At 35.0% G+C, this 25,407-nt stretch overlaps 1 pseudogene; it reads left to right on the forward strand.

The window, feature by feature from the left end:
• Positions 1-1,590: 1,590 nt before the first annotated feature.
• Positions 1,591-25,407, forward strand: part of LOC141514029 (protein N-lysine methyltransferase METTL21D pseudogene) — a 69,995-nt pseudogene continuing 46,178 nt past the window's right edge.

A 25,407-nucleotide genomic window follows, 5' to 3' on the forward strand; every position in this document is an offset into this window, starting at 1 on the left:
TCCCAATCCCTTTCACTTTTTTGCTGACACAATCATCCTTTTAGTTATTCAGGTAGTAACCTCAGATTCATTTCTGATGTTTACTTTTTCATCTTTTGCTGTTGTTTAGTCATTCAGTCATGCCTGAGTCTTTATGACCTCATGGACTATAGTGTCTAGGGAGTTTTCTTGGCAAAGATATGTGATTTTCCATGTTTTTCTCTAAAATTCATTCCATCTTTTCTCTCTCTCAAATTTAAATAGTTGTTAAGTAATATCAGTAATTCATAAAAATTTCTGGAAGGATGGGTGCTTCATCTTAGAGGATAAGATCTATGAAAGACAGAAGATTAAAACTGATGTGATTGTGACTGGAATAAAAATGAAAATTATTGAGTACAAGATTGAAATAGCCAAACTATTGCCTGAGAGCAACTTTAACCAGTGAAACTACAAGTCTACAGAAAAAAAATTACCAGCAATTACAGCATAATTTGTTGAATTGAATTGAATGTATTCCTTTAATCTCCAAATACACACACACCCATATACACACACTACATTTTTAAAAATTCATCTATTGTACATATAACAGGGAAAAAAATTCTGCCTCTTCCCTGTAAGGTGGCTTTAGCAGTATTTGACCAAGAAAACAGTTTCCCCCAAATGAACCAAATTCACCCATAAGCAGACCAATAAAGCAACATGCGTTTGTTTTCTCCCACTGATATAACACAGTAGGATACCTGAAAAGAAAGAAATAACAGAAGGGGTGAGTTAAAAATCTCATTGAGAGAAAAATTTAATGAACATCCCATTGGCAAGAGCAGATTTGAGAAGCTTCTGTTTACTGTTACTGTTTATTAGAGTTTACTGTCTGTTTCTAGCATAATGTCTATGAATAGACTGAAAAGAGAGCTGGAGGTTAAAAACAATTTTCACTGCTTTTAGACTGAATTTTATATGAGCACTACTCAGTGTGAAATCTGACCAGCAAGACCCCATCATTCTAGGTTAGACTGTTCCCTCCTGAACAATATAGTTTGTCTTATTGTTCCAATTTACTTGCTATACAGACCAGGAATACCCATCATTTCTACAATGTGAATCAAATTTATTTTCCTGGAACTTTGAAATAATTGCACTTGATGGTTTGAGGGTAATGAAGCTTTCCTTCAAATCTTTTAATGAAGGACGTTAAAGAGAGAATTCCTAATCTTCTATAGATAGGCAACAACTAGGTAGAAGAGTAGATAGAGCACAACCTCAGACACTATTTAGTTCTATGACCTGGGCAAGTCATGTAATTTCTGTCTACCTCAGTTTCCCTAAATGTAAAAAATTGGTAATCAAAGAACCTATCTGTAAAAGTTGTTTGGGGGATCAAACAAGATATTTACAAAGTACTTAGCACAGTGTCTGGCTTTGATTATAGATATACATAAAATGCATACCAACATAGAGTATGTATTAAGTACTTGCTATGTGCCAGACTTCAAGTTAAAATGCAATCAAGAAAGTCTCCACCTTCATAAAACTCACATTTTAATAGGGAAAGACAACACATAAAGGGAAGCTAGAATAGGGTGGGGTGGGGTGGGGATTGGTAGCATGATTCAGAATGGAAAATCTGAAGGTGAGGCAAATTTTTTGCTCCAGATATGAAAAGGTCAACTTTCAGAGACCAGATAGACGCTAGAGCATGGTCTCTCTAACCTTTTGGCTCTTCTGTGGTACATATGAGATTTAATATTTATTTTTGATTGCAATGAAACATATTAACAATAAGTATAATAATAAAATGTAATAATGCCATATGAATGGGTTTTGAAGATTACATGTGACCAGAGGGCCATGCATTGCTCATATCTACTCTAGGAACAGAATCTAGTTATAGGTTAAATGACTTTTCCTTCTGATTTTGGAATATCTGATTAAATTAATTTCAGTCAGGCAAGAAACATTGATTGATTGATTAATATGATTTGCCAGGCACCAGTGATATGTTGTTGGTATCATTGTTCAGTCATGCCTAACTCCTTATGACCTCATTTTGAGATTTTCTTAGAGAAGAAACTAGTGTAATTTTCCATTTCCTTCCCTAGCTTAATTATAGATAAGGTAACTGCAGCAAACAGGGTTAAATGACTTAGTCAGGGTCATACAGCTAGCAAATTGAACAAGTATTAATTATCTAATATGTACAAGGGACAAAATTCTGTGCTAAATATGTGAAAGCAATGAAGAAAGCAAAATAAGCAAACAAAAAGCTTGTTCTTCCTGTCAAAAACCTTATCCACATATTTACAAGTAATGCAAAGTAATAACAAAAGATGTATTCAGGAAAGGTCTCAAGTAGGTGCTATCATCTAAAGCTGTGCTTTGAAGAAATCTGGGAATCCTAGAAGTAAGGGTAGGAACTCAGATATTTGAAAATTAGTGGCCATTTCCTCAGTTTGACAAGTGGGATATTGAATGTTAAATAGGGGTGGCTAGGTGACAAAGTGGATAAAGCACTGGCCCTGGAGTCAGGAGGACCTGAATTCAAATATGGCCTCAGACACTTAATAATTACCTAACTGTGTGGTCTTGGGCAAGTCACTTAACCCCATTGCCTTGCAAAAAAAAAAACTAAGAAAAAAAGAAAGTTAAATAGAGGGCAGCTAACAAGTCAGTCTGACTAGAACTTAGTATTATGGAGGAATGGGAGGCAAATTGTCATTCTGGAATGTCTGAAGGAGGAGAAGGGGTATCTTCCCCATTGAGGACCTCAGAGAAATGGGGAAAGTGTACAGTAATGAGTACAGATTTTTTTTGAAGATCTGTTGTATAAGATTTCAACCTCAAGACTTCAAAGACTTGTTTATCTGTCTAGATCAGGGATGGGCAATTTCTCACCCAGAGAGTCATATTGGTTAGGTGTCGCCAATGCAATCAAAAGTCAATAAATTTAGGAGCTTGTTAGGGTTGAAATAATTAGATATTTGACCAAATATGGCCCAAGAATGATGTTATAAATATCCAAATCACCTTTGGCAGAAAAAGGTTTCCCACCCCTGTTCTAAGTACTAAAAATGCATATAAACCAACATAAGGAAATGAGTTGCATTTGCCATTCATTAAAATTCTGAAAGGATAGGGGCTGTTCCCAAGGTAAAATATGTTTTAATTTATTAAATTTTTCTATCATGAGGATTTAAATTCTTCTTCCTGAATGATTATTCCTTGGTTCTTTCCTATTTTTCAAATCTTTATACATTTTATTCCCATCTACACATTTTACAATCTATACTAACCCACTTGTTAATTTCATGCATGATACTCCACCTCCCATTCAAATTTATTGTTTATTCTCCATTCCTGGAATATTCTCCTTCCTCTACTCTATTTCTCATAATCTCTAACTTTCTTTCAAGATTGAATTCAAATCTCTCCTTCTTCCTGAGGTCTTTCTTGTTCTCTCTGAAACTACTGCTACTATTACTGATACAACAACAACAACTACTACTACTACTACCACTATTACAACTACCAATGCCACTACTACTACTACTACTACTACTACTACTACTACTACTACTACTACTACTATTACAATTACCAACACCACTACTAATACTGCCAGTATCATTACTACCAATGATAGGAAACATTTATATAGAACTTTCTATGTACTTTATACTTTGAATTAAGTGCTTTACAATTGTTATCTCACTTGATTTTCACAAACTTAAGAGGTAGAGGTTAGCATGATATTCATTTTTACAGATGAAAAAAATTAAACAAAGGTTAAATGACTTAGTGTCTGAGACTGGATTTGAACTTAAGCCCTCCTGATTCCAGGCAGAAAGCTATATGCACTGTACTAATTACCTGCTAATGCCATTGCTTCTATGATTGCCTTTCACTTATTTTGCATTTTAATGTTTGGGGATTTTTTTTTGTTTGCTTTTGTCCTTCATTTTTTTTGTTAATATCACTTTACTTATACATTACTAAAATATTTTTGTTTAAGAATAAACATAATGCCACTTCCCCACAAAAATATAGCACCTCAGGAGATAAAAGAAAGAGTAAAAGAAAGAGAAAAAATGTTTTTCAGTCTATGTTCTGATACCATCAGCTCTGTCTTCGGTGGATCACATTCTTTATCTTAAGTTTATCACAGAAGTTACTTCAATATTTTTCCACAGTTGCTGTTGCTGATTGTAATTCCATCTATCCATTCCTCCCCATTACGATATATTATATTATCTCTCTCCTTTCACTCTGTCCCTCTTCTAAAATGTGCTGATAGAGCTTACTTGGGGCCAAGAGGCCCCAAGCCCACATAGCACCCCAGAGACCCAGCAACTACCTGGCCCCATGGTCCCAGACAGGCCACCCAATCCCAGCACCTTGCAAAAAAGTAAAAGAGAAAATGTGTTATATCTGACAATTCTCTCCTATGATCTACCTTCTCATCTATAACCCCCCTTCCCCCATCACTCTTCTCTCCTTTTTTACTCTAGATGTCTCTACTCTATTGAGTGTGTATGTTGTTTCTTCTCTGAGCCATTTCTGATGAGAGTGAAGGATCCTTCATTCCTCATAGCCTAACCCCCTTCTATATCATTGCAAAAGCTCATTGTGAAAAAAATTATCATTTATATGAAATTTCTTAGCCTATTCTACCTCTCCTTTCTCTTACTTTCAGTACATTTCGCTTTCACCTATTGACTCCGTTTTTACAATATATTATATCTTCAAATTCATCTCTCTCCTGTGCTTCATCTATAAAAGCTCCTTCTACCTGCTCTGTTAAATGAGAAGGTTCATCTGAGTATTATCAGTGTCCTTTTTCTGTGCAGGAATGCATGCACTTCATCATCATTAAGTCTCTCATAATTTACCCTTCTCCATTCTCTATGTTTCACCTGAGTCTTGTACTTGAAGGTCAAACATTCTGTTAAGCTCTGTTTGTTTTAACAGGAACATTTGAAATTCCCCTGGGTTATTGAAAGTCCATTTTTTCCCCTGGAAGAGGATGTTCAGTTTTAGTGGGTAGTTGATTCTCACTTGCATTCCAAGCTCTTTTACCTTCCAGAATATGATGTTCCAAGACCTATGAACCCTTAATGTAAATGCTGCTAAATCCTAACTACAGCTCCAAGATATTTGAATTGTGTCCTTCTGGCTGCTTGTATTATTTTCTCTTTGACTTAGAAGTTCTAGAACGTGGCTATAATATTCCTGGGGGTAGGTTTTTTGGATATCTTTCCAGGGGAAATCAGTGGATTCTCTCAATTTCTATTTTGCCCTCTGCTTCTTGGATATCAGGGCAATTTTCCTGTAGGAATTCATTAAAAATGAGGTCAAGGCTCTTTTCCTAATCCTGACTTTCAAGTATCCCAATAATTTTTAAATTATCTTTTCTGAATCTGTTTTCCAGATAAGTAGTTTTTTCAATGACATGTTTCACATTTTCTTTTAATTTTTCATTCTTTTGATGTTGAAGTATTGTGTCTTGATTTCTCATAAAGTCATCAACTTCCTTTAGCTCCACTCTACATCAGAAAGATTTGTTTTCCTTTGTTTTCCATCTGGCCAGTTCTGCTTTTTAAATCTTTATTCTCCTCAATAACTTTTTGAACTGTTTTATCCATTTGATTTAAGCTGGTTTTTAACATGTTATTTTTTTCAGCATTTTTTTGGATCTCCTTGACTAAGCTGCTGACTTCATTTTCATGCTTTTCCTGCATCTCTCTTTTCCCAATATTTCTTCTATCTCTCTTACTTGATTTTCAAAATCTTTTTTGAGCTCTGTCATAGCCGGAGCCCAACTGGAGTCTTTAGATGCAGAAGAATGTACCTCCTCATCTTCACATTCTCTTTGGGATCATAGACAAAGTATTTGTCAGTGGTCCATTTCCTTTTTCTTTCTACTTACTCATTTCCTGAGTCTGTGCCTGGTTTGGTGGTGCTTCCTGAGTTTTTGAGTTTTATTGGGATACCCCCAGAAGGACCTCAGTGTTTGAAGCTCTGACTGCTCTCCTAGTCTGTGAATGACCACAATCTCACCCCTCTGCCACCTGGTTGGGGGGGGCATCCCTGGTCCTGTTCCAGGGACAGAGGACAGACCTCAGAAGTCTCCTTCTACTTCCTTACCTTTGGTGGGCTGAGCACTCAGGGCACCGCTGCCTAGAGGCTCCTGCTTGCTGGCTCCATGAGCCGGCTTCTGTTTCCTGAATCTAGGCTGCTGGTGGGCCAGCAGTGAGTGTACTGAATGTTGCGACCATGCTCAGCGTCTGGGCTCTGTGCTCATTCTTGCAGAGGTCTCCCTGTTGATCTCCCAAGTTGTGCTTGCTTCCATTCTCCCTGGGGTGCAGGTTAGGAAACTGCTTCTGCAGCCAGGAGCCATGGTTCCCAGGTGCCTTGGGACTGTTCCTGGGAGCCTGAAGTTTCTTCACTCTGATGGGTCTGCCTCTCTAACCCTGTGGGACAGTTTTAACACTATTTTCAAGGTTACCTTGGGCTGGAGAATTGCCTCACTGAATCTTTCTGTGGGTTCTGTCTCTCGAAAATTTAGTAAGAGTCATAATTTTAAGATTTTTGAAATATTTTGGAGAGAGCACCTAGGAAAGGCTCTTCTCCTGCTCCCATCTTGGCTCAGCCCTGCCTTCCTTCTTGAAGAGAATCCTGATATCAGGGAGATGATGCTTTGCAGACATATGAATTGCAATTGAATGAGAAGCATTATATACAAGCATTGTGTTATGTGCTTGGGTTCTAAATTTAAAAGCAATAAAGTTCCTGATCTCAAGAAACTTACTTCACAGAAACAAAAATTCACTGATACATGGTCCAGTCTCACTTTCTCCTCTGGAACCATCTGGGTCTAGTAGACAGAAATGAATCAGAACAATCAGAGATGGTCCTGCATGCCAGGCAATCAGTGTTAAGTGATTTGCCCAAGGTCACATAACTAATAAGTGTCTGAGGACAAATTAGAACTCCAGTCCTCCTGAATCCAAGGTCAGTACTCTTATCCACTGTGCTGCTGTAAGTTGAATATACTTTTTAACATATTTGTTTTCTGTAATAGTGGAATCTAAACCCTTGAAAGCAGGGAATTACTTTAGCTATTTCTTTATTTCTCCCAGATGTAACCTAATAGAACTTTTTTAATTGATCAAATGACTGATAAAACATTCCTTAGATTATTTAGGCATTGATAAGTGGTTTCTTTATGCAAAGGATAACAACTCTTATTTACATAAAAGATAGCATTACTTGTCAGGTTCCAATATTTGAGAATTACAATTATTTCTCAGGATTCCTACCTTCATTTATTTTCCCATCATCTGCATCTTCTTTTACCTCAGCAGCAATTAACATTCTATACAGGTTCAGACTCAAAAAGTGGAACCATCAGGGGAAATCAGTATTCCTCTTCCTTCAGTTGGAAGCAGAATGACAATAAGTTCCTAAAAAGGACTTTTCATAGTAATTTATCAGGCCCACTGCTTAATATTTACACAGTTAGAACAATGCCTACCTTGATAAAAAAAAAAAAAAAGAATGTCTAACATTTATCTAGTGTTTAAGGTTTACAAAACACTTTCCCTGGGTCATCTCATTTGATCTTTACAATTCTGTGAGGTAAAGGCTATTGTTTACCTTCATGAGACAGATAAGGATCTAAGCTGGGTGGAGGTAAGTGATTTGCCTAGCAACACCTAGCTACTCATCATGCTTTAGCAGTTGATATGATCTACTCCTGAATCCCCACTTTGGAATATCAAGGTGTGCAATATCAAACAAATCATTTTACAATATAGAAGTAGCTAGAAGGTACAGGATGCATATCCTGCGATTATACTTGGACAAATCTCTTAACCTCTATCTGCCTCAGTTTTCTCATCTGCAAAATGGGGATGAAAATTCATCTACTTCCCAGGGTTTTTTGTAAGGTTTAAAAAGAATTAACATTTGTAAAGAGTTTTGCAAATATTTGTGTTTATATAAACACTAGTTATTATTATCATTAGTAATATTATCACATAGATTGTGAGGGCACTGATTACCATTAAAAATTTATCATTTAGAGGTTTGGAAGAAAATAAAGTGGTACAGTGATAAGGGACCTGTGAAAGGATAACAGAATGGATTTGGAAATGAGAACATCTTCATTAATCTTCATTAATCTCAGCACTTGCAGTCAAAAGGATCTATGACCTCCCTTTATTTCCACTGGTGATTTATATGTGCCACAAAGGCACTATGCAAAGTAAAACACTTGACTCACTTTTCCTAAAAGAAAGCCAGAAACTGAAAAAGGAGGCTAAATATTAGTCACATTGAATATATTAGGAGGATATTTGAAAACAAAATAATTATCCAAATCTGCCAGTATATATTACTAAAATGACTTCATTTCAATTTTTAATCAAGCTCTTGTTCAGGCATTTTTCAATTATAGCCAACTATTCATGACCTAATTGGGGTCTTCTTGGCAAAAAGCAGTTTGCAGTTTTTTTAACTATACTATTTTTCAGATGAACAAACTGATGCAAAGTAACTTGTCCAGAGTCACTCAACTAATAATTGTCCAGCAGATTTGAACTCAAGTCCTCCACTTTGTTTCTCCTGGAAAATTACATGGTCTCTAGTCATTTTGTGATTCATTTTGATTATTCATAGCATTAACTTTTCTTTTTTGAGTTCAACCAAATGCTCATGGGATAACTAATAAAATAATGAGAAAGCATTCTAAACAAGCATTGTTTGTTAATGTGATTGGGATCTAAATTTAAAAGCAACATAGTTCCTGATCTCAAGCAACTTATTTCACAGAAATAAAAATTCACTGATACGGGGGTGGCTAGGTATTACAGTGGATAGAGCACCAGCCCTGGAGTCAGGAGTACCTGAGTTCAAATGTGACCTCAGACACTTAATAATTACCTAGCTGTTTAGCTACTTAACTCCATTGCATTGCAAAACAAAAAAACAAAAAAAAACTAAAAAAGCCTAAAAATTCACTGATACAAAATTAGAGTTCGTGGGGGGGAATAGAGGCCATAAACATAAACAAGAACCTCCTCTACATTATACACAAAAAAGTCATATCTCGCCTTGAAGACATTTCCTGTGAAAGAACCTGTAACTTTTTGAGGCAGTACTTTTTCTACTCAGAATAACTCCAGTTCATACTTCCAAAGGGCAACAAAAATGAACAAAAATGAGTATACCCTTTGACCCAGCAATACCACTACTGGGTCTATACCCTGAAGAGATCATGAAAAAGGGTAAAAACATCACTTGTACAAAAATATTTATAGCAGCATTGTTTGAGGTGGCAAAGAATTGGAAATCAAATAAATGTCCTTAAATTGGGGAATGGCTTGTTCTATTAGAAACCAGGAGTGACGGGATTTCAGGGAAGCTTGGAGGGATTTGCATGAGTTGATGCCCAGTGAGATGAGCAGAACCAGAAAAACACTGTATACCCTAACAGCAACATGGGAGTAATGTTCAACCTTGAAGGACTCACTCATTCCATCAGTGCAACAATCGGGAACAATTTTGGTCTGTCTGCAAAGGAGAGTGCCAGCTGTATCCAGATAAAGACACATGGAGTTTGGAAAAAGTTCAAGGACTATTCCCTTTAATTTGGGGGGGGGAATGGATATCTTATTGTCGGATCTTGTTTTTCTTATACTTTTTGTCTCTTTTCTCAAGGATATGATTTCTCTCTCATCCCACTCAATTTGGATCAATGTACAACATTGAAACAAAGTAGACTGACAGATTGCTTTCAGTGGGGGGAGGGAAGTAAGATTGGGGGGAAATTTTAAAACTCAAATAATATCTTTAATAAAAATAAATGAAAAAAAAAATCCAGTTCAGAGGCTTTCCTCTCTACAACTAGTCTTGCTCATGGACAGTTAAATGCCTATTCTATAGTATAGATTTTCAAATATTTCAAGACAGTAATTATATCTACTCAAAGAATAGCTATTCTTAAAACATAACGTTGTGGATAGAATGTGTCAATTAACTGCATTTTAGTTAAAGCTACTATTTCTATGGTTTTCCACAATGAAGCTCCCTAAATATGTTATCCCTCATATTTGAATGTAAGTTTCTTGAGGGCAGGAATTTTCATAGTTTTTTAATGTGTACATAAAATTTATCACAGTACCTGATAATAAAATAAGAGCTTAAAATGTTTTTTCATTCATCTGCATTCATTTATCCAATAAATATTCTATTTTCTACACAAAATTCCAACACCTTTAAGTGATGACATGATTCCAAGGTTCTGAACCATTTTTGCTCCCTCCTCTGGACAATGTTTAATTTATCACTGTTCTTTTTAAAACTGTGATACCTCTCATTGCAAAAACAAAAACAAAAATAAACCAAAAAAAAAAAAAAACTGTGGTATCCAGACTTAAACATTATTATGTATTCACGTATTGATTTGATAAAGGCAGAGCATAGTGAGGCTATCTTTTCTCCTCTTTAGTCCTTAATATTATAATAAGAAAAGAAACATTTTGTTAGTGCTAACCACATTTATTGGAATTTAACCACGATTAGCTAATGTTGAACTTGCAATTTATTTAAAAAACCCTGGTCTTTACCATACAAATTGTTAACTCATTATACCTTTACTATTTTGTCAATTTGAAATTTATTTTTTTTAATCTAAGTGTGTGGTTTTAAATTTAGCTCTACAAAATTCCATTTTACTAGATTCAGTCCCATTTTCTAAACTATTGATATTTTTAGATTCTTGCTGTTATCAATCACCAAAACTTTCTGCTTTCTTCGTGTGAGTCACTGAGGAGACAAATGCATGAAAATAAAAGATGCCTACTATCCTCAAGGAGTTGTTTTTTTTTTTTAAATGAGGGAAGACAGCACATAAAAAGAAATCATAAACTACAGAACAGAAAGAGGTAAGTACCCACATGGGGCACTGTGGTAAATTCTGGAGATTTGGAAGCAGAACCAAGTGAGAAAAATGAAGGGATGACCTGACTGTTCACTACTGAGAAGAGTGGGGCAGGATATATATATATATATATATGTGTATATATATATATATATACACATATACACATATATATGTATTACATATTATATTATATTATATTAATTATATTATATTACATTTATAATATATATGTTATTATATATTATATATATTAATGAAGGGATTAATGAAGGGCTGTCTTACCTGGGCTTCTTCCTCAAAATTCTGCATCTAAAATGAACTTATCTATAAGAGAATGGATTTGCAGGAAAAAAGGATGTTCTCTAGGGAGAAGTCAGTTGAGACACAGTGGTGAAAAATCCAGTGTGTCAGAAGGAGAGCTAAAAAAGGAATAAAAGATAGCTATTGGGCTTAAGGAAGTCCTTCCTTCAATATGCTAGCCATTTCTCTAACTTTTGTGTTCTTGGCAAACCTCATAAACATTTCATATATGCCTATATTACAAAAACCCAGTCAGCAATTATTTCTAAATTTATGTTGACTCATTAATTACTATCCCCTGATTATAATCAATTCATTTAGGTATTAATTCATCCAGTCCTTACTGTCATTAAGCACAAATTTGTTCATTTAACCATATGGATTACATGAGAAAATTAGTCAAATATTTGCCAAAATATAAGTAAGATATGTAGAAATAACTTACATTATCTATTTGAAATTTGGATTGTGTCAGGGGAAGGGAAGAAGTTAGAGAAAGTCTGCATCATTAGTGATATTGGTGCATATAAATATATATATATATATATATATATATATATATATATATATATATTTGTTTGTTTGGGAAACCAGGACTATATTTGTTCCTTAAAAGTATCTATTTTTAAAAATATACATGTGCATATGGATGAAAAGCAATAAATTAATTTTAAAAAATAAATAATAAATATTAGGCTAAATTAAAGGAAGTACATCTTGCTTTTTATTTTTAAAAGTATCTATTTTGATTTCTTTTCTCTATTCTTTGTTTAATGTGATATTCATGAATAATTAGGCAATTTAAAACATTTCTGGCAAAACATTAAACTGATAGTAACTATCTCTTTAAAGTGTATAAAATACATAATAAATATTATCTCATTTATCTTTGCAGCAATCACGGAAGGGAAATATTTTCTACTATAAACTGGGGATAATAATAGCCCCCCACCATCCAAAACTATTCTAAGGGTAAAAATAAGATAATATTTCTAAAGTTCTTAGAATATATTGGATGGTATACAATGCTAATTTTTATTATTATTGGCAGTAGTTATCATCATCATCATCATCATCATCATCATCATCATCATCATAGTAAATGCATGTTTTTAAGAAGATGTTACCCACATCAGTATTCATTAATAGGTTGCTCTATTTTTTTTCTGAGCTTGGGACTTTATAGACTCTTTACTATATAGTTCATTTAGGTATTATCAGAGGAATGAGAAAAGTATCCTTGATATCTCTCCTGAACATTGAACTATTATTTTACTCTTAGAAAAATATGTTTGAAAGGGGCAGCTTGGTAGTACAGTGGATAGAGGGCCTGACCTGAAGTCAGGAAGACTTATCTTACTGAGTTCAAATCTATACACAGACATGTACTAACTGTACTTCCCCAGACAAGTCAATTTCTCACCTGTAAAATGAGCTGGAGAAAGAAATGGCAAACTACTCCAGTATAGCTACCAAAAGAACTTCAAAACGCATTATGAATAGTTAGATACAACTGAAAGAACTGAACAACGACAACAAAAATGTGTGTTGGTGTCTTTCTTGGAATGGTTCATGAGCTACCTAATCCCCTACATGAACACCGAACAGCAGGGATTCTCATTCTATTTCTCTTTTTTTGCAGGAGAAGAAAACAATGAGGAGAATGGAACCAGAATGGTAAAACATATAGCCATATATATACATATATATATATATATATATATATATGTATATTTACATATATATGTATATATGTATAGTTGAGTATGTATATATATATGTAGTCAAAATATAATAAGATACTCAAAAATATAAACCTAGTGAAAAAGATTGATTCCTTTAAAGAGTACTAAGCCTTCATTATTGGTACTTCCCAACTTAGTAAGAAATTAAGTGTCCTAGGTATCTCTCCCTATGCTAATTACAAACTCAGGAGGACAATGATCAATACAATGTGTATTAGATTTTCAGAGAATGCAACAGTAAGAGCAATGGCTAGCATATTGAAGGGAAGACTTCCTTTATTCTTTTCTCATCTCTTCTTCTGACACATGGGATTTCATGGGAGATTTGTCTGGGAGATTTGTCCTGCCAGGAAGAGACAATAAGAGATCAGATATTGTTGATCAAGGATGATAGTCTCTGAGGAGCATTTGAGTAACTTAATACTGTGCAGCCTTCATGGTCAGGTCACAAAAGAGGTTAATAATTCCCCCCACACATTCTCTGTTTTTGCATAGAACATTCACTTTTTTCCAGTTCAGGTACAATGTTTATCCTTCATTTTTGAAGAAGACCATAACATCAGGAAGATGATGCCTGACAAGCACATGTATTAGATTTGAGTTGAATAAGTGCTGTGCTAAGTCACTAGCCTGACTTCCTGCCCTAGAGTCAAGTCCAGAGGCCAGATAGGAATCAGAGTGACTGGAGATGGATGCCAGGCAATCAGGGTTAAATGACTTGCCCAAGTATACACAGCTAGTAAGAGTCAATTGTGTCAGACCAGATTCAAAATCCTGTCTTATAGGTCAGAGATAAGAGCTTAGAGAAAAAAAAGAAAATTAAATGTATAATCTATATTTTCTATCATTTTAGTTCAGTACTGGTTTTTAAGATTTTTACAGTTTTAGGGTTCACAGTTTTAACATATATACCTATATATACATAAATGATGTAAATATTTATATATATATATATATGGAAAAAAGTAGTAGAGAGGGAATTTCCTATGTAAGGTTGGGAAGGAGTATGAAAAACTCACTTCAGTGAATTATTCATAGTAGACCAAGTCACTCTAACTGAATTAATTAATCAATCAACAGAGTAGCAGTTAGCAAAATCTCTTAATATCTACCTGCAGTTTGATTTCTTAGTCTTAAGTCTATCCCAACCCATCCTTCTTTCAATTGTCAAATTTATCTTACTAAAATACAGATCTGACCATATGACACAAATCCCTCCCATCTCTAAAATCACATATATAATCCATGAATTGGCTTTTGAAGCCTCTCATAGGCTGCCTTCTTCCTTCTTTTCCAGTCTTCTTATACTTTATTCCCTTTGATGCCCTCTTTGTTCCAGTGACATTAACATCCTCCTTTTTCTATATTCTCCATATTCTAACTGCAAGCATTTTCCTATCTCCTATACATGTAATATTTTCCCTGGTCCTATCTGCCTTTTTTCAAGGCTTCCCTAAAGTCTCTTTTTCTAGAAGAGACCTGTCCCATTCCCTCTTATTCTGAATGTCTTCACTGAGAATAGAGTGAATATATGTGTATGTGAATATGCCTGTACATCTTATTTGTACCCAGCTCTATACAGGGTGACTTCTCCATTAGACTGAGCTCCTTGAGAGAAAACGTTTTGCCATTTTTTTGCCTTTAATTGTACTTCCAATTCTTAGAACAGGGTCTGGTATGCAATTGGTGCTTAATAAATGGTGCTTGACTAATGAGAAAAAGAGCAATGGTATTTAATATAATGATTCCTAGACCTGGTCAAGAAAGTATGATAATCAATTAGATAACTTGGGAGAAAATTAGAGGGTATGAAAAAAATGACATTTTTAATCTTCATGTTATGGGTTCCAACTTCGGAAGAAAAAGAAGGATATAAGAAGCTAATAGCTGGATATGCAGATGGATTTGGAGAATAAATTTTAGCTTCCTTTGTGAGAAATACCTTCTAATTTCAACAAAATGTATTCTAAGCAACAGAAAGAGTTTATACCATGCTAGTACAGATATAAGCTGTATCAAATTGCCTACCATTTAAGGAAGAGGTGAAGAAAAAGAAATTTGGAACTCAAAATACTATAAAAATGAATGCTAAAAAAATGTCTTGACATGTAATTGAGAAAAATATTATTCTAAAAGTACCTATCAGGCAGATAGAGAAGAATATGCTTCCAAGTGTACTTACTGAAAAATAATGAGTCAAACTGGAATTTGAGGGGAAGGGAGGAAGACAGCCATCTAAAATTAAATTGTAAATTCAAATACCAGCACCACTGAATATAACAGGTATCATGTAGTAAGAACTAACATGTATGATGGATTAAATCATCCAATTCTTTCCTCAGGATAAAACAAGCATAGGCCATTTCTTTTAAACTCAAGTGTGTGTATTTACCAATTTCTCCAATAAGTGGGTAAAGCCAAATATCTGTAATTACGATAAATAGAAGAAAAATATGAATTCAAAGATTTATGATGGGGTGGAATGGAATAATGAGTAATACCTAAAATATCACATTGGCAGAATTATTCAAAAGGAGAAGATTTAATAGAGATATATAAAAATGGAATATATTATGTTTGTTTGTGTATGTGCATATATATATATGTTTTTGTGTATATGTGTGTACATGATTGGTATACAGAAAGAGGGAGAAGAAGAAGGAAGAGAGAGAGAGAGAGAGAGAGAGAGAGAGAGAGAGTGAGAGAGAGAGAGAGAGGAAGAAGAAGAAAGAAGAAGAAGAGAGGGAGAGAGTCTAAAAAATTTGTATGTCTTCAACTATACTAGGCAGCTAGGTAATACAGTGGATATAGAGTATGAAAGTCAGGAAGACCTGAGTTATAAACTTCAATGTAACCTTCTTTGCACAAGTTACTTAATTGTCTCTTAGTTTCCCCAAGTATTTAAAGGGGACTATGGCAGTACTTATCTCCCATGGTTGTGAGGAATAAATAAGTTAATATACCAATTGCTTTTAAAAATCCTTCCATACAGCATCATGGGGTGATGATCAACCTTGGATGGACTCATTCATTCCATCTGTGCAACAACCAGCGACAATTTGGGGCTGTCTGCAATGGAGAATGCCATCTATATATCCAGAGAAAGACCTGTGGAGTTTGAACAAAGACCAAGGACTATTAACTTTAATTTAGAAAAAAAAACTGATGTCTTATTATCTGATCTTGCTATCTCTTATACTTTATGTTTCTTCCTTAAGGATATGATTTCTCTCTCATTGCAATCAATTTGGATCAACAAAAATATACAAATTTCTATATCATAGAAAACTGTAAAGATTGGCAAATTGCCTTCTGTGGGGGGTGGGGGGGAGGGAAGTAAGATTAGGGGAAAATTTGTAAAACTCAAAATAAATAAAATCTTTAAGTACAAAAAAATCCCTCCATGTTCCAATTTTTTAAATGTGCAACACTGCCAAATTTTGCAATATTTTAGATAATGTAATACTTGAAAATGTTGCATAAATTTAAATAAAATTGGGCTCTATCCTCTTTTGGAAATGGAAAGAGTGAAATTATTTCATTCTTAACATTGAAGCTAGATTCTTACAAACCTAGAATATATAATTTGGGGAAGGGATTCTTTTTTTAAATGGTACTTCATTTTCCCCCAATTTTGCATCATGAAAACTTCAGTCTTCATTTTTGCAGGATTTAGAGTTCCAAATCTTCTCCCTCCCTCTTTCCCCAAATTAGTCTCAGTTGTAGAAGAAGAAACAGATCAAAAGGAAAAAAAAAATGAGAAAAAATAATTAAAATATGCATTCAAAGTAGATCAGTTCTTTATCTAGATATGGATAGCATTTTCCTTCATGATCCTTTATACTTGTTTTGGATCATTGAATTGCTGAGAAGAACTGGGTCATTAATTGTTGACCGTCACACAAGGTTGTTTCCCTGTTCTGTTGATTTCAATAAGCATCACTAAGTACATGTCTTTGGGGTTTTTTCCCTAAAATTTGCTTGTTCATCATTTCTTATTGCACAATAATGTTTCAGTAGATTCATATACCACAGTTTGTTCAGTCATTCCCCAAATGATGGGCATTCCTTCAGTTTCTGATATTTTGTTACCATGAAAAAGATGGCTATAAATATTTTTGGACATGTAGCTCTTTTCCCCTTTTATTCTGATCTCCTTGAGATAAAGATCTAGCAATGGTATTGTTGGATCAAAGTATAGAGAAAGTTTGGTTGTTCTTTGAGGATAATTCCAAATTGTTCTCCAGAAAGGTTGGATTCATTCATAGCTCCATCAGCAATGATTAGCCTTCTAATTTCACTACATCCTTTCCAACATTCATCATTTTCTTTGTTCTTGTCATGATAGAAATCTGAAATGTGGTAAATTGATACCTCAGTTATTTTCATTTTCATTTTGTCCATCAAAAGTGATTTGGAACACTTTAGCAAAGGAATTCTTAGCTGAGCATTAGTCACCATATTTTGTTTGACTTTTTTATAACTGATTTCAATTTAACTGTTTTTCACACTTGTTTTAATGACTCAACCTTTAGAAAGGAATGACCTCATCATTTTTTAACTTTTCACTCTATATTTTGACCTTCAGAGATATTGCTTTCACATTAAGCAATATTAATATACGTACTGCTCTTACTCCTAATTCTCTGCCTTCTCTTTTTAATCTGACTAGCTATAAAAATATACAGTAGGCATTCATGCCACCCATATCATTGTCCTATTTTGCTAATTATATACTACCTCCACTTATAGGCTTAAAGTAACACAGTGAAATGTTGAAATACAGATGTTAAACTCTACCTAATTCCACTTGCAGGTCCTGAACAGAAGTTGAGGGAATATACATATTATGAGAGGTATGTTTTCTGCCTTGGATGGGGGGTAGGGGAGTAGTTCATAAACTAGCAATAAAAATGTCATCATAAATCGTGTTTTGCATTCATGTTGATTAGCATGCCATTGACAGAAGGACTGTGGTAAAACACTTAAACTTTACTGGCATCAATAGCCATTATGAAGTCAAGTTTATTGATGTAATAACAAAAAGGCACCGAGATTTATTAAGTTCAGAGTAATTATTGAGAACATGTTTAGAAGTAGCTGTAATAGGTTGACAACAGATAAGAGTTGAAAAACAACTGGTTGTTGGAGATTCTGTTTTAAGGTAGACAAGTCAGAAAATAATTAACTAACTCTGATATAGCCTGCTTCATACACTCAGTAAGATCTCTTCCTGGGACAGCAGCTGTATTTGGGGCTCCTATAAAAACCCCAGTCACTTATAGGAGGGAGGTATTTTGAATCAGGACACAAGTCTATCATACTATACAACCCAACCTATTGGAAAAGAAGTCAAAGAGGTGCCAGCATAGATCTGATCACTCAATAAAACTCAGAGTTGGAGGCCAACCTGAGTCTAAACCTCTGGTATTTCAAGAAACTACATGAATTGCAGTTAAAAAGCTGGTGACAGGCTGAAAAAGCCAGGGCTGGTTCTTGTATTGGAAGTAGGGGCAAAACTAACTTTTGAATTGCAACTATGTATCATTTTGCAAATATAGTCAAGAAGTAGTGAGGAAATGAGAGTATGAGTATTGTATGTTCTGACAGAGGAAATGGGTTTAAACATCCTCGCAACTATTTCTTTACTTTGTTGCCTGTGAAACTGGGTAAGCCACTGAAACTCCTCTATCCATTTTCCACAATTGGGTCTTATTGGATTTAGACTACGATACTTTCAACTCTAAATCTATTGTTCTTGATTCTTTGTCCTAGATTTTTTCCTTCCAGTTGATGTCAAAGCGTTTAAATCTAGGAAAAGACTGATGCTCACCCTCACAAATAGATATCTGCCTCTTACTACCTAGATATGCTTAGGCAAGCTGTTAAACATCAGTTTCTCATGTTGACCATGAGGGTAGTGGGCTAAGTAGTATCTAGGCTTTAACCCATAATCATGTAATAAGATGGTTTTCTTTGCTATGGAGGATACCAAAAATATACAAAACAGGAGCCTCTTAAGGAGTATGACATGTTCCTGAGGGTATTAAAACACATACACAAGGCACCCAGAGGTTATAATGGATGTATTAATTCCTCTCCAGGACTACTCCTGGCCTTCCAATGGACTTTCTCTACCATGCTATAGAAACTTCTTCACCCTGGAAGCTCAGGCTACCCTTGAACTATTTCTCACATAGGAAATAGTCTCAGTCCCTGTGATTGTCTGGTTCCTACCTAAAACTCCATTTGCCAGAGGCTGCCTAAGGCACTGATGTAATTATTTCTCTCCAGTCTGCATTCTTAATTCATCAGACTTTCTCTACTTCATTGATAAATTTACCTCTCTCTTCTTCCTGCCCTGGTTTTCAGCTTATTAAATGTGTTGCCTTCCCATATCAAAAGGTAAACTCCTGTAGCACAAAGACTGTTCTTTCTTTTTTGGGTTTATATCCCCATTGCTTAGCAATTTGCCTGATACAGAAAAAAAGCTTAGTATAAATCTTGCAAACCTCTCTCTCTCTCTCTCTCTCTCTCTCTCTCTCTCTCTCTCTGTGTGTGTGTGTGTGTGTGTGTGCGCGTGTCTTTTGTCCTTCTCTCTCTCAAATGAATACATATGTAGATGTATGCTTATAGCTGAAGAAGTATGAATATGCACACAATATATGTTTAATGTATGCATGAATATACATATATATGTACTGTACACGTATTTGTATATGTATATATTGTATGTGTGTATAATATTATAGATTCACACCTGTATATGTCACCCTTGCTAACTCTGCTTTTACTCTCTAGATTGAGCCACCACCACTTCTATACCACCACTTCTACCACTGCCACCATTGCCCATTGCCAATCTGGCATATATACATGCTGAACTGAATGAGGATTAGTATCAAAACTGAGTCGGCACAGCCTAAATGTGTTTCCAAACAAAATAACTGGAGCCATTGCAACTTCGAGGCACATGTTCCTAATAATTGTCTCCATCTGCTCCAAGAAACTGATTTAGTTTTCTATTTTGTTGACACTATGTTGGTTTCCTTTTATCCAGGAGACTGAACATCATACAAGATGTCTATGTTTACCTTGAATATGACTGAAAAGTCCATTTCCAAAACTAGCTCTGCATAATAGCATGCAACATTTACACTGCATCACCTATAAATCTGCACTAACCTGCCTGTTTCTTTGTCCTTTCTGATGCTCCAAAGATTTCTCTCCCCTCAGATATCACTTTAATCCAGGACCCTTAATTCTCTTATTTTAAATGCATATGAAACCTTAGAGTTCACATGCTATCTCTTTTTTAAAGGCACTTCAAAGTTATTGCTTCTTTGGGAGATACCATATAAATCTACTCCTTCTGTTATTCTTCAAAATATCTTCGTTTTTAACTTTCCTCATGTCCTTTCTGTAATCTTCCATGCCATGTTGAAAAAGTATCCGCTACTGATAATGTACTATTGATGTATCTGCACAATTCTATTCTAGGGCCCTTATAAATCTTTTTTTCTGGAGCAATAACAGTATTTATAAAAAAAATCATTCTCTGAATATATTACTTCTAATTCAAAAGTTAACTCATTTTTCCATCTGTCTTTTTTCTCACATTTGAAACACTTCTTTTTAACTGCATCAACAAAATAACAACACATCATAATAAATTATTCCCCAAGAAGTATTAAAACAAGGTTTTAAAAAAATTTTATTGATTCATTTTACTGATTAGGTATTTCATGGCTAAATACAATTTATTCTAAATTCCCTTTTAAATTTGCCCTTGAAGTTTCTAATGGCTTTTTAAATTTTTTTATTATTTTCCTTAATGTTGTGTTTACCATCCAATTTTCTCTCAGCTGCACATCCATCTATATTCAGAATTCCAGTTCTCTACATCTGAGATCAAGACAGTGCTTACTATTCTGTAAAGGCACAGCATTAATAATTGAAGAGATTTTCCTTTGCTTTTTTGCTCCTTTTATGTTCTTATTTTTGCAATTCATTTGGACCTCAAATTTTGACAAAAATACCATTAGATAATAACTATAATGTCAGTTATAAGACATATATAAAAATAGCTACTTTATGTAATATCAATTATCCTAAGGAGCTAAGGATCCATTGTGTATTTTAAATTAATGTTATTATCCAACAGCTTTATTGCCATCTTTTTTTGCCTCCTTTTCTCAGTTAGACCTGCCAAGGGACCATTACTAATAGGTGACCTCTTTCCCCATTCTATCTTGTCTTCCCTTTGCTCTTTTCTCCTGACCAAAATTAACATAAAACTCATAGAAACTGAGAGCATTGGGAGGGCCCATTGTACACTGGAAAAACACATCATCACCAGTGAGCTTTTTCCCCACTTCCTTTCACTTCACATCCACTCCTAGCTGCAGACTTCTCAAAAAAAAAAGTCTCTTTTCTTGGCTACTCACACCACTTAGATGAAATATGAGTCTCCTAAATCTATTCCTGTCAATTACATGAAGACTACCAGATTTAACAACAATCTGGTTTCTGACAAATGTATTCAACACTAAGGCAAAGGGGATCTTGGGATCCATTTCTGTGGTTTGCATTGCTCTTTGATGGCATGTGCAGCATTGTTATCATGACTGGATATTCACTTGATATGCAGCCTTTGAAGCATTTTTTGTTGGTCAATGAAACCCAGAAGAGCTTAAAGATTGAACACCCCTCCATATTCTCTGGACCTCACCCTTATCATCTAACCTCCTGATGTAACCTAAATATTTTGGGGTTTGCCATCTTCCCTGCTATTTCTGAAACATTAGGGCTTCTGTACCTTTCAATTCATTTTACCACTGAAATTCTTTTATATATTTACAGCTCTAAGCTTAGTAAAAGTTCCTTGAGAGCTCTCTCCAGCCTCATGCTTTTATTGGGATCCTCAACATTTAATACAATGCTTAGAACATAGAAAGAATGACATTCATACTAAGCTTTTTTTCTGTGTCAGGGAATTTGTTAAGCAATGGAAATATTAAACCAAGGAGAAGGAGCATACATTGTGCTACAGGAGTTTACCTTTTGGTATGGGGAAGCAATACATTGAAAAAAGAAGCTGAGGGGCAGTTAGGTGACACAGTGGCCACCTAGAGCACTCGCCCTGGAGTCAGGAGGACCTGAGTTCAATTCCAGCCTCAGACACTTCATAATTACCTAGCTGTGTGACCTTGGATGAGTCATTTAACCCCATTGCCTTGCCAGAAGAAGAAATGAAGAAGGAGAAGGAGGAGGAGGAGGAGGAGGAGGAGGAGGAGGAGGAGGAGGAGGAGGAGGAGGAGGAGGAGGAGGAGGAGGAGGAGGAGGAGGAGGGGAAGGGGAAGGGGAAGGGGAAGGGGAAGGGGAAGGAGAAGGAGAAGGAGAAGGAGAAGGAGAAGGAGAAGGAGAAGGAGGAGAAGGAGAAGGAGAAGGAGAAGAAGAAGCTAAAAACAGGAGCAGGAAGAAGAGAGAGAAATTTTCCCATGAAATAGAGAAATTCTAATGATTTAAGAATGCAGGTAGAGAGAAATAATGACATGCTTGCCTTGGGCATTCTCCTACAAATGGAGATTTGGATAAGAAGCAGACAATCAAAGGACAGTGAACAGGGACTAATGAGAAATAGTTCAAGAGTAGAGTAAGCAAATGGCTTTTCATTTATTCTTTCTTTTCTTCTCATTTCAGTTCAGTTCAGCAAATTTTTATTAATGCCTGCATAGTTCCATTTTAAAACTGATTGAATACAAAGGAAAGAACAAAACAATTTCTACTCTCAAGGAACTTATACTCTTAGGGGGATTGGATGCCACAAATATGCAAATAACTCTACACAAAATAAATAGAAAATAATTTAAAATTTTAGAGAGCACCAATAATATAGGGATCAGGTAAAACATGAAGGAATTAACCAATGACTTCTGCTTTTAAGCATTCTAAGAAACCAAAGTGAGTTCTTGCATGTGAGTAGCAAAAAAGGATCAGATGACAAGTTACTGTGGAGGGAAAAACAGCAAGATTTGGCAAAAGATGAAAACTTGACAATAGTGCTAAGGTTTATAATCCAATAGATTGAAGAATGGTCATTTGAGAAAAAAGATAATAAATTCTGGTTTTGGATGTATTCATTTTAAGATATCCCTAGGACAACCAGTTTGAAGTGAATAATAAAAAGCTAAGTATGTGGTACTGGAGCTCAGGAGAGAGACTAAGGCTGGTATAGATATAGATCTGACATTCATTCCCATGGAGATACAGTCAAGTAAACACTATTTGAAGTTGTACTTATTTAAAATATGGCAGTGATCTCTTTCCATTGGAAATAATGTATTTTGAAATTGATAGATACAGCTCCTTGAAGTAATTCATAATTCATATTAAGTGGGAACTAGCTCCAATTAAACCCATGAGAACGGATGAAGCCACCAATATGGAAAATATAGATAAAGAGAAGAGAGAGTCCTTTACCTGGGAAATAGTCTTAGTTAAAGGGAATAATATGGATAATGAGACAGATACAACACATAGGTTGATGCACATTGAAAACAGATATTCATCAATTAAGAGATAACTAAAAACTTTTGAGGAAAACTGCAATTAAGCAATACAGTTGCTGGGAAAGGTTAAAGTCAAAGATAGGAAGTATTCAGCAATTCCTGACGGGTTTTTATGGAATGAAGAAAGGTAAAGGACAGTAACCTGTGGAAATGATAATATCCAATGAATCAATTTTCACTCATTGTTCCTTGCTCTGTAGTCTGGGATAAATTAAAGCAAGTCTAAATCCTCATCCACATAACAGAATTTCAAATATGAAAAAATCCACCCAGCCTAAGCTTTTTTATCTTCTTCCAGGTGGAGTATCACCATTTCTATAATGAGTGCTTTAAAGACATGCTTTCATTTTCCTTCACAAACTAGGTCAACCTCATTTGGAAGCCTTCAAGCTTGTAAATGACCTTTCTAAAAATGGATTTCAGAGCTGATTAAAATATTCTAACTATAGTCTGACCAGCACACAGTTCAATGTGATTTTTTTTAAGCTTTTGCAAGGCAAATGGGGTTAAGTGGCTTGCCCAAGGCCACAGGGCTAGGTAATTATTAAGTATTTGAGACCAGATTTGAACCCAGGTACTCCTGACTCCAGGGCCAGTGCTTTATCCACTGCACCACCTAGCCGCCCCTTCAATGTGATTATAACATTCAATCCACTAAACAAAGTTTATATTCGGTTTGGGTTTGCCAAATCATATTGTTGTCTCATATCAAGTCTGCAATCCATCAAAATCCTCTGATCTATTCCACCTGAACTCTTTTCTAGATGTTTCTCCCATCCTTATTTGTAGAGCTTATTTTTAAATCAATTTTTAAGATTTCACATTTATACTGATTAAATTTATCTTATTAGGTTCATTCCAACTTTATAGTCCATCAAAATCTCTTGGATATTATTTTTATAATCCTATTGAATATTATCTCAAATTGTTAGGCAAAACAATTTGATTGATGTCATTAATAATAATATGTTAAGGACAAATACAAGTGGCATTAGACACATTCCTTCATAGGACAAAGAATTTAAGAAGTCCTTCAAGGCTGTCTCATTTACGCCCTGTGTTATACAGGAAACTGAGGACTATTAATCTTCAAATACTTTAATTCAAAAGCAATATGTGGTAGAATATTCAATAGAATCTCAGAATTGGAAAAGACCTAAGAGGCCATTCAATTAAATATGTACCTAAATTAGAATTTCTACTCGACCATATCTGACAAACTCCAGGCAGATTGAGCTTTGTTTTCACTTCTAGGACATCATTCCTCTATACCAAACTAATATTGATCCATATAGCACTATCATACCTAGAAATATTTTTTTGCCAGCTAAAACAAAAGATGTTTCATTGAATCCATGAATTAAAATTCTAAGTAATTTAAATATTTATCTTAGCAAATTGTAAAATATTTAGAAGATACAAGTGACATCAGTTTTTATAATTATTTGTATTGTCCTTCATACTCAGGGAAGGCCAAAATGATGTCACTGATGCAGGGAAATGATGTAGAGAATTATGAATGTAGCCTGAATGCTGCTAAAAACTTGTTCATTGGGGCAGCTAGGTGGCAAAGTGTATAGAGCATAGGCCCTGGAGTCAAGAAGACCTGAGTTCAAATCCAGCCTCAGACACATAATAATTACCAAGCTGTGTGACCTTGGGCAAGTCACTTAATCCCATTGTCTTATAAAAACAAACAAAACCAACCAACCAAACAAAACAAAACAAACAAACAAACAAAAAAACCCTTGTTCATTGGAGAGAGCTGTTTGCCCCTGATCTTATTCCCTTCACTTAACCTTGGCCTAGATATTGATGTGACAGGAAATGGCATATTGAACTTGGGGGTTGAGCACCTTGGGAC

This window comes from Macrotis lagotis, chromosome 1 (assembly GCF_037893015.1).
Source record: "Macrotis lagotis isolate mMagLag1 chromosome 1, bilby.v1.9.chrom.fasta, whole genome shotgun sequence".
Taxonomy (NCBI): Eukaryota; Metazoa; Chordata; class Mammalia; order Peramelemorphia; family Peramelidae; genus Macrotis; species Macrotis lagotis.